Source organism: Odocoileus virginianus, chromosome 21 (genome assembly GCF_023699985.2).
Source record: "Odocoileus virginianus isolate 20LAN1187 ecotype Illinois chromosome 21, Ovbor_1.2, whole genome shotgun sequence".
In the NCBI taxonomy this organism is placed as follows: domain Eukaryota; kingdom Metazoa; phylum Chordata; class Mammalia; order Artiodactyla; family Cervidae; genus Odocoileus; species Odocoileus virginianus.
The window spans coordinates 29,345,463-29,359,493 of NC_069694.1; the positions used below are offsets into that span (position 1 = coordinate 29,345,463).

Here is a 14,031-nt window from a genome sequence, read left to right on the forward strand (position 1 = left end):
TTTTTATATCATAGAGGACTTAGCTTACACACATAAAGTTTAGTACATTTAAACATTACATGTAATGCCTAGAGAAAAGAAAATGGAAAAAGCAGGCCGAGTGTTAACAGCATAGAAAATGAGAATGATCAGAAGGTTTAAATGTAACCCAGGGTTCTTTCAAATAAGCATTCATTTGACATGTTACATTTAGAAATGTTAGTTCTTATTTCCAATATTCTTGTGCCACATTTACAAAGCAGCGTTTGACTTTGGCTCCATGAAGACTTAGCAATAAAATCTGCCAGGATTTTTACAAAACCTTTCATTTTTCCTTCAAATATTTCCCTAAAAGTTACACCTGTGTTTTTATAAAAATTAAACATTTCTCTCCTTTTTATCTCAAAATTAATGAGAGCAACTCTCTCTCTCTTAATGTATGTGTCATTTTAACGTTCTGTATTAGACACTCTTCAAAACCAAACCAGTTTGTGTAGAGAATGATCAAAATTATTGGATGCTGATTACCCTATTTTTTTAAATACTAAAAAAAGATATATCATTTTCCATTGCACATTACTGAACTTGAACTGAACGAAAGAGACTCAACCTTAATCATTTTCTCCTCCTTTTCCTGTAATCATATGCTGACTGATGATAAATGTATCCATGTTTTTTAAGTTTGAGGGATGGAGGTTTGAAAATTCTAAGATGTTCAAGTCACCATACAACATTTTCATAATATAGGTTGATTTCTGACTAACATTGAATATTATGCCATCAACTTCCTGCAGCTACAATTGCTTTTCCACCTTTACTGTAAAATATTGTACAGTTTTCTAATTTTACAGATAAACTTTAATTATAAGTATGTTCTATATGAATTAATTTTCAGTAGTTTGATCATTTTTTCTTTCCTATGATCCAGTGCAGCTCCTAGATTCTTTTCTATACAAGTTTCTGTGGATTATTTAATAGAAAAAAATATTTTCTTTCAACTAACATGTCCAATTTAAAAATGAGTCACTGTGTTCACTCAAGGATGTATCTCTCAAACAGATGGTTTAATTGTCCTATAAGGCTGGAGATTTTGCTTAATAATATACAAAGATAGAAGTAAAACAGATATTATTAATAACTTTAATATTTATTGAATATTTTCTAGAAGAAAAGTCTTTTGCTAAGTCCTAAGTTATTTCATTTATACTTCACTACAATACTAGGAAGCAAGAACCACTGGGATTCCCAGTTTACAGATGAGGCAACTGAGGATGCCAAAGTGAGCATAACTTGAATACAGATACTTTACTTATACTGCTCTTGAAGACCCAGACACCTTTATCTTTCAAGAAATTCAGCGACCTAAATGAAAAAAAGTGTTCATGATATTCAGTTCCAAGTTGAAATATATGTCTATCTCTGTGCTAACAGAATCATAGAATATCAAAGAGTATCATACTGGGAGTTGAATACATAGTTTTTGCTCTGGTTGAGAGCTGTGGAGCTTATATCTCAATGGATAGACAACCTGGCAATAAATAAGTAGAGCCTATAACATCAGAAAGTGATAGAGCAGTAAAAAAGATTAATAAAAGCAGTATATACCTTTATATATGTCATTTACATATGTCATTAATATGTCATTTAAGGAGGACCAATCTTTTTGAGCACTTGCATTGTATTTTGAGTTTTCTACATTGAGTTGTGACCTTTCCCAAAATGGAAAATAGAAAACTTACTTTCATAGCCATCTTTCATCTAGGATTCAGGCAGTATCTTGGACTCTGTAAATAATATTCACTAACATAGATTTTAATATGGAATTGAACATCTTGAAGATTTTTTTTCATTCAGTACACTGAGTTTCTTGATAGATGTAGTAATACACAGCCCAGGAAAATAGTACTGGCCATTTCCGGTATTTATTTTCCCCAAAATATTGATGTAAATGGGGTCCCAGCATCATTGGTATGAGTTTTGGTGCTGGTGTAATATGTGTTACATAATATATTATAATACATTTATCTCTTCTTAAATTACCTATAGTGAATTCTACTGTTTGCAACAAAGGACTATGACTGATACACATGGACAGAGAGATTGTCACATTGATTGAAGTAAGTCAGACAAAGAAAAATGTCATATGGTATCACCTATATGGGGAAACTACAAAAAGGGGGTGGGGTATAAATGAACCTATTTACAAAACAAAAATAGAATCACAGGTGTAGAAAACAAACTTGTGGTTACCAGGGAGTAAAGAGGGGGAGGGATAAATTGGGAGATAAGGATTCACATATACACACAACTATATATAAAATAGGTAACTAATAAGAATCTACTGTTAGCACAGGAAACTCTACTCAATACTCTGTAACAGCCTATATGGAAAAAGAATCTAAAAAAAGAGTGAATATATATATATATATATATATATATGCATAACTGATTCACTTTGCTGTACATCTAAAATTGACACAATATTGTAAAGCAACCATACTTACATTAAAAAAATTTTTTTTAAATGCTTAACGTGATATTTTTCAGAAAGCATACAAAGTGAAGGGAGAAAAGCACACAGAGATATAACCAGAAGAAAAAGTAAATAAGAAGTCCTGAAATAGGATTAGCTTGCTGTGTTTTTGTAGCAGGAAGATCATCAATATGGCTAACAGAAGTGAGCCAGATGGAGAATTATAGGCAGTGAGATCAGGCAGAGAGTCATGAAGTGATTTGAATATTATGACAAAAGATTCAGCTTTTATAGTGACTGTGATAGGAAGTAACTGTGTAGTTGTAAGAAGTAGTTTTATAATATGACCTACAATTAAAAAATTCACACTAGCAGCTGTGCAGTACTTATAATAGTGAAACCAGAGTATCACTGAGAAACACAAAGGTCTAGGAGAGAGAAGTGACCTACACTAAGCTGGAAATAGTGGAGGTCATAGGAATAGGTTTGATTCTAAATATATGTTGAAAATGGAAGCTATCACTTGTTTTTATATTGGATGTACATTTTGAGAGAAAGCAATTGGGTGAATTATGATTATTTACTATGAGCAAAGCAGCTAGAGAACAGATATTTAGTTTTATTTTGTTAATATGGGGATAGAGAAATCAAAAGTTCAGTTTTGAAATTACCCATTAGACATATAAATGAGGATTTATAGAAAAGTTAGTCAATTCTCTATGGCTATGGGGAGTTTAGAGGGCAAATATTAAATTAGAGATATAAATGTCTCTAAATGTCAGAGTCAACTGGACATAGAGTAAAAATCTTTAAATAGATGACCTCTAAGTACTAAGTAGAGATAGGGAATGCAAGAGGCCCAAGTATTGTACTAAGCTAGGGGGTAGTCTAACCTCAGATGTTGGGTGTAGGAGGAGTAAGAAAAAAACAGAAAACTGCCCAATGAGATGAGATAAAAAAGCAAGACAGTCATATTCTCCATATTCCAAGTGAAGATAGTGTTTCTAGAAAGATGGCATCACCAACCATGTGAAACATTGCTAATTCAAATGGTGATAATGATGAGGTCCAGCACGTACGCGTGTTTGTCCTGATGTTTTGCCCTGCACGGATTTTGAATTCTTGTTATTTTCATGATACCAGGTATTTATCAGAGCTCTAAACATCCCATATAGTAGGCAGAAGGAAGAGGCATATAAAATGCAAGTGTATTTCTTTCCTTTAGTGATACTTTCTGGCAGTTGGGTGCACAATTTCTGCTTGCAACCACTGAACTTAGCCACTAGGCCATGACTGACTGCAGGGAAAATGAGGACATGTAGCCTTCATTCTGGGGACACAGATAAAAATAAGGGGTTCTACTGGTATGGGAAAGAGGGAAATAAATATTTGCAGATGTTGCATTCAAGTTCCCTGGGAAGCAGAATCTGAGATAGAGATTATTTCTAAGGAAGTTTATTAGAGAGTATTCTCGGGATCGACAGCTGATGAAAGGTTGGGGAAGAGAATGCCTGTGGGAGATGCTGAACTGCTCCACAGTCCCAACAAAGATCTAAGCCAATCCCATTCAGAGTTGTCCATTGTTGGAAGTGGGCAGGGGCAGTCAGTCTTCATATTTCAACTTCGGTCATTTACTGCAGGCTGCAGACTGTTGCTGAAAGATATGTTGGGCAAGACAATTCTCTTCAGCTGAGAAAATTTCCAAAGAGAAGTGACAATTGAGGGCTCTCTACCAGCACTTGGGGAAAAAAATCTTCATTCCTGTAAAGGGACCTTATAATATCTACCATTGAAGACTGCTAGAAGTATATTTACTGTGGAGGATAAAGTAGGAAATAGAAAACACATTTGCCTCATTTGCCAAATGAGGACCTTACCTTCTAGTTACATTCCGAAGAACTCAAACACAAGGTTGAAAGAACTAAGTATTTAAAGAAAAATACAAACAGGGGTGGGTTTCAGAGGGCACAGTTTATCCACTTATTTACAATTCTTATTAAGCACTTACTGTATGTTAGATACCATGCTAGACAACATGATAAAACAAATGAATGTGATGGTGTGTTCCTTTGCCATCTTGACATTTAGTGACTCATTTGGAAGAATAATTGAAAACAAGTAAATAAGTGAAATAATAGCTAATTTTGATATGTGATAGGAAGACAATATTAATAAAGAGTAAACAAATGACTAATTATGAAATATGTATTTGAAGGAGATGCTCATAGGAAAGAGGGAACTATATAAGTGAGAATCAGTGATGAGAAGGAAGCAGCCTCAGGAAGAATGAGGGCACAGATTTCTAGGGGGGTCCATTCTATGACAGAGTGACAAGTTTGAGAACTACAAGAACATCTGCTTGACTGGGACACAGTAAGCAAAAAAGAGAGTTGTGTGAGATGAGATTAGAGTAGTAAGATTACTCAGTGCCTGAGAATCTGGGTTATTTTCTAGGCACTCTGGAAGACAAGGATTTAACACCAGTGAAAGTACATGTGATCAGAGTAATATGGTACATAAATTATCTCTGAGTGTAGTTGAGAAACTGATACTTAGGGATTAAAAAGACTTCAGAAAACTTGACATTATTTTGGAGAACTGCTTTCGACAATTACTTAATAAATACGTAAGTGTTCCACACTCTAGAAATATGGTGATGAGAAAACAGACAAAATATCTTGCTTAATGAAGCTTAATTTTCTATAAAGCGATTCTCTTTCTATCCCTATCACTTCTCTATGCACAAACACAAATTTATAAAATTGAATGTATGAAAAGTAATCTCTGAATAACTCTTATAGCTCTTCATATATTTATTTTTGCTTTTTAAAAAATACCATTCTTTTACCTTGTATTAGAATTATTTGTGATACACACACACACTATCTGTATGCATACTACCTTTTATATATATATCCTATATGCTATGCATGTATATTATGTACCTATGTGTGTATATGGTGCATGTGGGTTCCAGATGGCACAGTGGTAAAGAATCCACCTGACAATGCAGGAGGTGCAGGAGATGTAGGTTTGACCCCTGGCTGGGGAAGATCCCCTGGGTAAGAAAGGGCAACCCACCCCCGTATTCTTGCCTGGGAAATCCCATGGACAGAGGAGGCTGGCAGGCTACAGTCTATGGGGTTGCAAAGAATTGGACGTGACTGAGCGACTGAACATGGGCATGAGAGCAGCTGAGCATGAGCACAGTTATGTATGTAAACACATTTATGTATTAAATATGTATAGTATATATGTTATATATGTGTATAGAATACTATATAGTGTTATATATAATACGCCCATGCTAAATTATGCAGTAATACAGAGTTTTCATGTTTGTTAACTATTTGAATAAAAGTAGTAACTTTAATAGTTTGTAGTGTAATCTCAATTTTGTCATGCCCCATACTATATAACATACCACAGGATATTCTCTGTTGAATTCACAAACTTGTGTTCATATGTTTCTATAAAAATAATTTTATATTTTAATTTTAATAAATAATTATTTTAAATATCATCTTTTCTTGTTTTATGTGAAAATATACCTAAATAAGCATTTCTTATTTTTAAATATAAGTCAAAAGTTAGTGTCAAGGCAAAAATATTCTTGCTTACCTATGACTAATTATTATTTAACTCATTCTACTTGTGATAGGTATGTCAGGGGAGTGGGTAATTTCCTCGGTTCCGTCTCATCACAACAAAAATTTGAAGCAATGGACGTTAAAGCACTCAGCATGTCACAGCTCTCAGACCATGTTATAGCTCTTGGACAGATAGTGTTACAGCTCCATGTTACAGCTCAGTTTTATTTAGAAAATAAAAGGAAAATACATCATTGAGGCGTGAACGCATGCTGACCCAAAAGACACGAAGAGAAGAGAGAGAGAGGGTGTGTGTGCGCGTGCACTCGTGTGCGAGGGAGAGAGAGAGAGACCCCCAGCCTTTTGGCTCCTCTTTTTATATGTTTTTCCTCCCCCTGGGCCTGCCCTATATAAATTGGGCTAGCCAGGAGTGCTGTTTGTTCTACCTGAGGTCCTCACTCCAGTCCTCGGACCTTCCTTTGTTCTATTTTTGTGGGCTTTTCCCTTCCTTGTCTTTTGGCCACCTCCATTTTGGACTCCTTTGTCCTATTCTAGCTACCTAACAGATATTTATAAAACAATTTAGAAGTTTTCTACATTGACTCTGAATAGGATAGCTTAGTGGAAAATAGAACTGAATGTAATGCTCTTTTTTATGTTGTATTTTCACAAAATCTGTGATAGAATTTTGGATTATTTCATTTGAGAGATTTATGATACTTTGCTATGATTCTACCCATTTCATAAGAGTAGGGTAATTACTGGAATGCTTACGTAATTAAAAATGAACACCATTTTTTTCCCAAAGGTTATAAACAATTTGTGTATATGAAGCATGCAAATATTTGAAGCATAAATGGATTTTAAATTTTAAAAAGAACATTGTTCTAGTCAGGGTTTATATTTTTTGTTTGTTTTTTCTTAAATAGGCTGTGTGTGTGAAAAGCAGAACATTGAAAACTCACTGGAATTTAGCTACACTTCCATCCATATGCCTCTAAACTTTTACATGTGTTTTAGACAGAGATCTGAATGTACTATAACCTGGAGACTGTTTTTCAATCGTAAACCATGTATTTAGTTGGGGAGTCTGAGCTGATCAGGGAGAGAAAAATCTTTAAGGGAGCAAAATACACATCAAACTGATGTAAAGCTTCCACTCCTTTGAGCTACAAAAAGGAACACCATGAACTGATCACTAATCATGTGCACTACTAAGCCTATGGGATTCAAAAGACAACAGTGCACATGGCCCTTCCCACCGGCTAGCAGAGGAAAATCTTTTTACTCAACAGGAGAAATGTGACACATGCTGAAACAGAGGCCCAGCTAGGAGTAAAGAGATTTAGCTGACTGAAACTTTTCTAGACTCTAGAAAGATTCTGTCAGAGGCAAACTCTCAAGAACTCATTTTCCATCCACTCCCTAGAGCTGTGTAAGAAACTATAGAGAACATTTTAGCAAAGAATTAGAGCAGATTTTATCAGCAAGTGGTGGCTGCTATGAAATGCTCTTAGTAATGTAACCCAGGCCTGCAGCAATGGTGTTAATCAAAAAGCTAGAGCAGGTTACCCTAGCTTTCACCACTTTTTTGTTTTATTTCCTAAATCTGATAGAATTAAGTCTAAATCTTAATATATAAGATTTATATATATTGATATATTATGCCTGTTTTCAATACTGACTTAAATGTTATTAATTACCAAAGTATAATGCCGTCAAGATTTTTGAGAAAACTCTCTTAGCCTTCTATTAGTCAGAACACTTCCATTACAGTGGACAAATCTCCAGGTTGGATAACACTTCTTAGTAACAGTCTTAGGATCACATCAGCATTGAAAGGAAAGGATCAGGCTGGGGGTCAGTGCCTTCAGGCATCTTAGTTTCTCTTTCTCTGGGCTTCTGTTGCTAGGCAATTACAGAGAATAAAGGCAGGGCTATTGTTTAAGGGTGGTTTCCCCCTTTCCCTCCTAAGCTCCTGTTTCTCTGGTTCTGAAATAAGTGACTATTTGGAAGTAGACTACAAAGAGGCCAACAGAAATTTCCACACATTACCATCTAGTTAATATCCCTGGGCAAAGAATGTTAAGGTAAGAGCTATCAAGGAGTTTTTCTAAATTTGCATTCTACTTGAAGGAAATTTTTTTAAACAGAAGTTTGATATTGTTAACTCTAATAAAATTATAGGTTTGAGTATTAACAGTATTAGCATTTTGTTGAACACACAATAAATTTATTTTTAAGGCATTGATTTTCCTTTGAAATGTGTGGTACTTTTAATTCAGCAGGAAATTGAAAAAATCTTTTTTGGCAGAATTTAACAATACAGACTGAAGGAAAGCATTTATGGTGAAAACTGTTATCATGCTATTATTGCCTATGGCACAATTATTTAACTATCTCTTTAGTTGATAAACTAAATCAATAGACTTTGTACTGTGAAGCTGTTAATATTTTGGGAAAAGACTGCTGCTGCTTTAATTTTACAGATATTCTGATTGCTCTGGACACAGAAATCATGAAGGACATTTTGTCCATTTGCAAATTTGACTGCTTTCTTCCCTGTTGAAACCAAGCTCCATGTTAACTATTTCAACCAGTTTTCTAATATAACAGGAACTGGCCTCTTGTGTGTCAACAAAAATGAAGAATCTAGCATAATACATGATATCAGGATAACCTGGGAAGAGGGCAAAGCCTCAAAGTTAAAGTATTACTGCAATTATCAGGAGAGGTTATGTGTTTGTCTGTCTAAGGCCATAAGGGGAAACAGAAAAATGTATAAATATGTCCAACAAAAAATTCAAAAAGAGATGAACCACACAGAAGGATTTCTGGTGTTTTGAGTAAGAAAAATCCTTCCTTGAAGATCAAAGAAATTCAAGAATAGATGGGTCCAAGTCTTACTTTGTCAAGAGTATAGAAAATATAATGGAAGTTAAGCATTGTTATTGGTGGTCAGTACCTAAGTCTTGTTCAACTCTTGGGAACCCTATGGACTGCTGCATGCCGTGCTCCTCTGTCCTCCACAGTCTCCTGGAGTGTGCTCAAGTTCATGTCCATTGAGTCAGTGATGCTATCTAACCATCTTATCCTCTGCCACGAGGTCCTTCTCCTTTCCCAGCATCAGGGTCTGTTTTAATGAATCAGCTCTTCAATCAGGTGGCCAAAGTATTGGAGCTTCAGGTTCAGCATCAGTCCTTTCAATTAATGCTCAGGGTGATTTCCTTTAGGATTGATTGGTTTAATCTTGCAGTCCAAGGCACTCTTAAGAGTCTTCTCCAGTACTATAATTCTAAAGCTTCAATTCTTCAGTGCTCAGCGTTCTTTATGGTCCAACTCTCACATCCATGCATGACTACTGGAAAAACCATAGCTTTGACTATATGGACATTTGTCAGACAAAGTAATGTCTCTGCTTTTTAATATGCTGTCTAGGTTTGTTATAATTTTCTTTCCAAGGAGCAAGCATCTTTTGATTTCATGGCTGCAGTCACAGACCACAGTGATTTTGGAGTTCAAGAAAATAAAATCTGCCACTGTTTCCATTTTATCCCCATCTATTTGCCATGAAGTGATGGGACCAGATGTCATGATCTTAGTTTTTTGAATATTGAGTTTTAAGCCAGCTTTCCCACTCTCCTTTTAACCTTCATCAGGAGGTTCTATAGTTCCTCTTTACATTCTGCCATAAAGGTGGTGTCATCTGCATATCTGAGGTTTCCGGTGTTTCTCCTGGCAATCTTGATTCCAGCTTGTGCTTCATCCAGCCTGGCATTTCACATGATGTACTCTGCATATAACTCAATCAACAGGGTAACAATATGCAGCCTTGACATAATGCTTTCTCAATTTGGAACCAGTCTGTTGCTCATGTCTGATTATAGCTGTTGCTTCTTGACCTGCATACAGGTTTCTCAAGAGGCAGATAAAGCAATCTGTTTATTCCCATCTCTTTAGGAATTTTCCAGTTTCCAATTTTTGTTTGACTGGAAAATTTGTTCCAGTCAAATTTCCCAGTTTGACTGTTGATCCAAACAGTTAAAGGATTTAGTATAGTCAAAGAAGCAGATGTAGATGTTCTTCTTCAATTCTCTTATTTTCTCCATGATCCAGTGAATGTTGACAATTTGATATCTGGTTCCTCTGCCTTTTCTAAATCCAGGTTGTACATCTGGAAGTTCTCAGTTCACATACTGCTGAAGCCTAGCTTGAAGGAGTTTGAGCATTACATTGCTAGCATGTGAAATGAGCACAATTGTACTGTGATTTGAATATTCTTTGGCATTGCCTTTTTTCAGGATTGAAATGAAAACTGACCTTTTTCTAGTCCTGTGGACACTACTGCTGAGTTCTCCAAATTTGCTGCTGTGTTGAGTGAAACACTTTCACAGCAACATCTTTTAGGACTTGAAATAGCTCAGCTGGAATTCCATCTCCTCCATTAGCTTTGTTTGTAACAATGCTTCTTAAGGCCCACTTGACTTCACACTCCATGATGTCTGGCTCTAGGGGAGTGACCGCACCATCATGGTTATCTGGGTCGTTAAGACTTTTTTTTTGTATAGTTCATCTATGTGTTCTTGTCATCTCTTCACTTCTTCTACTTCTGTTGGGTCATTGCCATTCTGTCCTTTATTTGCTTATCTTTGCGTGATATATTCCCTTGGTGTTTCCAGTTTTCTTGAGGAGATCTCTTGTCTTTCCCAATATTTTTTTCCCCCTATTCTCTGCTTTGTTCTCTTAAGAAGGCTTTCTTATCTCTCCTTGCTATTCTCTGGAACTCTTCATTCTGTTGAGTATATCATTCCCTTTTCTCCTTTGCCTTTCACTTCTCTTTTTCTGTCAGCTGTTTGTAAGACCTCCTCAGACAACTACTTTGCCTTCTTGCATTTCTTTTTATTTGGGATGATTTTGGTCACAGCTTTCTGCACAGTGTTGCAAACCTCCATCCATAGTTCTTCAGGCACTCTGTCTACCAGATCTTATCCCTGAATCTATTCACCTCCCCCTCCCATAATCTATAACCATAAGGGATTTGATTTGGGTCATACCTGAATGGCATAGACGTTTTCCCTACTTTCTTCAATTTAAGTCTGAATTTTTCAGTAAGGAGCTCATAATCTGAGCCACAGTCATCTCCAGGTCTTGTTTTTGCTCACTGTATAGAGCTTCTCCATTTTTGCCTGTTAACATAATCAATCTGATTTAGGTATTGACCATCTGGCCATGTCCATGTGTAGAGTGGACTCTTGGTTTGTTGGAAAAGGGTGTTTCTATGACCAGTGTGTTCTCTTGACAAAACTCTGTTAGCCTTTGCCCTGCTTCATTCTGTACTCCAAGGCCAACCTTGCCTGTTACTCCAGTTATCTCTTGACTTCTACTTTTGCACTCCAAACCCCTAGGGTGAAAAGGGCATTTATTTTTTTGGTGTTAGTTCTAGAAGGTCTTGTAGGTCTTCATAGAACAGGTCAGCTGTTCAACTTCAGCTTCTTCAGTTGGGGCACAGACTTGGATTACCATGACGCTGTACGGTTTGCTTTGGAAACAAACCAAGATAATTCTGTTGTTTCTGAGATTGAGCCCAAATACTGCGTTTTGGACTGTTTTGTTGTCTGTGAGGGCTACTCCATTTCTTTTAAGTGATTATTGCCCACAGTAATAGATATAATGGCCATCTGAATTAAATTCGCCCATTCCTGTCCATTTTATTTCACTGATTTCTAAAATGTCAGTGTTCATTCTTGCCATGTCCCACTTGACCATGTCTCATTTACCTTATTTCTTGGACCTACCATGCCAGGTTCTTATGAAATATTGTTCTTTATAGCCCTGGACTTTTCTTTCACCACCAGAAAATATAATGGAAATTAAGCACTGCATTGATCAAGTATAACTGGTTTTTTGATATAGTAACAACTCAACTTTGACCAACATATTACTTTACATTGTATAAAAAGTCTCATGTACACTGACCCATGTAATCATCAGAAGGAGACTATAGAGGAGATAGCAAAAGCTTGGCACTATAGAGGAGATAACAGAAGCTTGGCAGGATTGAGGGACATGTCTAAGATCATACCAGCAGTCCAACACAGAGCATGGATGAGAAAGATCTCAGGATCAAACCTGAGACCTTTTGCCATGCTGCTTTCTTTCTACACTGCACTGTCCATGCTTGTAAAAGAAGATAAAGAATTTGGAGAGAAAGTGTTCATGATAATATGAGAAAAATTATGTGCTTTATGGGGTAGCTGTATTTGGAAAAGAGATTTATTTACTGAGGTTCAGGAGCAGAAGTGCTGATAAATTTAAGGGAAAGCCATTTGTTGGCTGCTTCAATGCAAATCCAGAGAGGTCCTTTGCCTACAGTCATAGGGATGTTTTGAATGGATAATTCCCTTTTCTATTTCTTCAGTTTAACTAACAATACACAGATCTGCATACTCTATGCTAAGCAATGAACTGTAACTGTCAATGGAGGAAATTTCTTAATTTTACTGGCATGTAGGCTAATATCTAGTTAAGGTTTAAATTACAATTTACCAAATACATACTTCAATATTCCATTTGTGAAGTTGAAGCAAATGCATTTGCAACATATTTCTTAAATATAGGAATTTGCTTATTCTAAGATATTAAAGGACCTAAGGTAATGTGGCTGTTTTCTAGTTATCACATATAAAAATCTTCAAAACTTGGGAATTGCTTACTGTTAGATACAGTTGTTTTGTTAAAATGATTTCTTTTAACTATAAAAGAAATGACATGAAAGTGTTTTCATTTTGCATAAATGCTCATGTGTGTATGAATGAGTTATATGCCTTTTTAACATAAAAGATTGAGACAGAAATGTTAAAGTTGTTTTATGTTTCTCAGAGTTGCCCATGGTGAATGTAAGATGTCTTAGTCTATTCAGTTCTGTTAATCACTACTCTGATAATGGTTCTACTAGCATTGATTTATATTTTTATCCAGTCAAATACTATATACCTTCTGCAATCCATTGTATTTTTGTGAGTAATACACTGAATCCATTTCTACAGGTCTTGTTTTCAACTTACAGTTTTGCTTTTGGGAACATAACAGTAATGATACTACTAATGAAGGAGTTGAGTATAATAAGTTATGCATCACAACTGCTGAGAATCCTTCAGATGAATGCAAAGTCCTTTGTGAGCTATTTTTGTTCTGATTATAACACTGTTTACAACATCTGGTCATTTCCTAAATTTATTACTAATGAGAGTTTGTTAGCAGCTGGGATCATGCTAAATTTAAGCTAAGCTTATTTAAATTAGGGTATTAAACCATTTTCCTGCCGTTTAAGAAAAGTAAACTTCTTAGGAAAATTACTTTCATATTTTGTCTCTCTGTGTTACAATCAAGTCCCTGCAGAACAACCATATTTCTTTTAGTTAATTCCTCTAAGATGTGACAAAATTATTGGCTTCTTATTTTTCTATTTTAGGGAAATTTTGTCATGGTAAAAAAAATGAATTATTTGATTGTTAGTCAACTACTTATCACCACTTATTATTAAGTCTGTGTGTGTGTGTGTGCACATGCGTGCATATGTTTCATGGTTAGTCAGTTGGAAAGAGCACTTAACATTTTTCCCAGTATTAAAATTAGACAAAATCATCTAAGCTCTGTAAAATTTACTAAGATATTTTTAAGAGAATGTGTATGAAGACAGAGATTAGGTATAAAAAGACTATTGGTTTCATTTTACAAAATCTGAATTTTAGTCCTGATTCTAACAGCAGAATTCACTGAATGTCCCATTGTATTTTTTCTTTCATTTCATATTCTAGACATGTTATAGCCAAACATTCCAGGAAACAAACTCACTCAGAAGAACAGCATGGCTAGTGGAGTGCAGTTTATTACACCAGCGGGTCTGAGGCAGAGTCTCCTCTTTAGCCAGGGACTCTGACTGACTTTTGTGAAAACCTTATATACCTTAAGTGTACTGCTCAAGCCCAC

General features: G+C 35.6%; 1 protein-coding gene across 1 annotated transcript in view; it reads left to right on the forward strand.

The window, feature by feature from the left end:
* Positions 1-8,044: 8,044 nt before the first annotated feature.
* Positions 8,045-14,031, forward strand: part of MMRN1 (multimerin 1) — an 81,099-nt gene continuing 75,112 nt past the window's right edge. The window contains exon 1 of the mRNA XM_020887587.2: positions 8,045-8,132. The gene's annotated coding sequence lies outside the window, so the exon portion shown is untranslated. The remainder of the gene's footprint in view (positions 8,133-14,031) is intronic.